This window comes from Octopus bimaculoides, chromosome 3 (assembly GCF_001194135.2).
Source record: "Octopus bimaculoides isolate UCB-OBI-ISO-001 chromosome 3, ASM119413v2, whole genome shotgun sequence".
In the NCBI taxonomy this organism is placed as follows: Eukaryota; Metazoa; Mollusca; class Cephalopoda; order Octopoda; family Octopodidae; genus Octopus; species Octopus bimaculoides.
The window spans coordinates 111,085,959-111,087,975 of record NC_068983.1 but is presented as its reverse complement, the minus strand read 5'-3'; positions in this window follow the sequence as shown (position 1 = coordinate 111,087,975).

The following is a 2,017-nucleotide window of genomic DNA, read 5'->3' as shown; positions in this document are numbered from 1 at the left end:
CAAACCCCAATGTCCCATCAAAAAATAAAAGTATTTTTTAAAAAATCAAAACATATTCACTATACTATCAATAGGAGATAATAGTTTGCTCAAAGTAGCTGCTCTCAGCTTCTGCAGCGACCTAAATACGGCTCCGGAACCTGGTGCATGCGTTCCTCAGTGTGTCCCTGGGAAGCCCTTGAAATAATTTGATGTTGACCACCTGCTCGGTCTTGATATTGCAGGCAGAGTGGTTGGTGTCTTTCTCAACCGCACTTTACACATAGTAATCCACGGGATTACAATCGGGGGAATTAGGAAGCCAGAATTTCGAGTTGGTGAAGTTGTATTTTGTTGAGGGCCAACTCACGTGTTAGTTACATACTTTGAGTAAGCTGAAAATGTGAGGCAACTGTTTAGTTAGCATACTTGAGGTTTCTTTAGAATTTTAAGAAGAATTTTGCGAAAATCACTTGTAAGCAGCATTAGTAATACTGCTAATGATGTCATTATCCTTTACAGTCTGATCCAGCCCGTCATAAGCAAGTCTGTGTGCCAGTGTGGACTGTTTCAAATGATTGAGAACTTTTGAGATTAGTTGTCATACTTGTATCTCTGTATTGAAAAATATTAGGTTTAAAAATCTAAATATCGGATCAGAAGTTCTTACACAAAGCAAATGTGTTGTACGCTTTTCTGAATACGCTAGATTAAGTGCCATTTACTTGTTTAAAAGATGCCAGTAAGGTAGGATCCTTGACGTGATACTGCAATAGGGTGCATATCAAAACACGAAGCTTTACTTCACGTTAGGGTGTATTTACAAAGACGAAATATTTGAATAGTCATGTTTATGGAAACATCTAGCTAGTTTCTTCAACTGTATATATCTTAGGGAATAATAATATAAAAAATAAATATCTGAACATAGCTGAATGATAGCCCTGAAAATATAGGTCTTTTCTAGTGAAGATCACCTTTATGAACTTATTCCCAGTTTGTTTTATGTATTATTACGATCATCACCGTTTCGTGGGTCACAAATTTCAGAATTCCTTACATGCCTTTACTTGTGTTGATATGTCATTTTTTCTGGGGACCTATAATTCTAATCATGATGATTTGTATTTGAATCTTTGAATACTTTCTGCTTTTTAATGCGTTTGCAAATATACAAGGTAAATTTGACTAAACCGTATAATCCAGCATTGAGGAGTCCGCTAATGATTTTTGAAAGCAAAGATGGATACGAAGCTTTCCATTGAATAAATATTTCAGCTCTGAACATCCTTGTGTTGCTTGTACTTGTCATTCCTACTCAAACTAGGTTTTCTTTCAAACTGCATGTTACCTCATCCGGTTTTTGGCATAACCAGACAAACGGTGTGGATATCTCTTGGGTCGTACGTTACGTCATACAAAACGACTGCCTAGGAGCTGACATGGACAATGAATAGATATACTTCATAATTTCAAAGAAACATCACTAGAGACTTACTTATCAGATCATTCACCTCTGAGAATATCAACTGAATCAGTTTCACGAACTTTTCCCTATTCGAAAGCAATATACTAATCTGTAGAGTAGAAACGATAGCGAAATATTCCGAAATTTATTCTATTTTCGAAGATACTAGCATTTGACCAGAGCATCAGAAATGGTTCCAAAGCAAAGGCAACACCCACCAGTCTTTAGATACCGAAATCATTTATCAAAAGATACTCTGAAGAAGAATTTAATTATGTATTGAGGAAAACGCTTGCAATTATAATATTCCGATACTTAGAATATCGGCCTGGAAATGATTTCGCTCCTATTTCAGCTCACCTTCGGTTGCTTGTGCTGTGAGACGATTAAACGCTTTGGCACGTCTAACTGCATTTTGTGCGTATTCAGACATGCATCTTTGCTCTTATGTACACAGTGACGGCAAGATATCTATCCTTGTTGAAGGCATCAATTAGTGAATATATATTTTTAAACTTTCAGCTTAAACTGATTTACTCTTTTGAAGTTAAAGCTTTCTGGCATTATTTA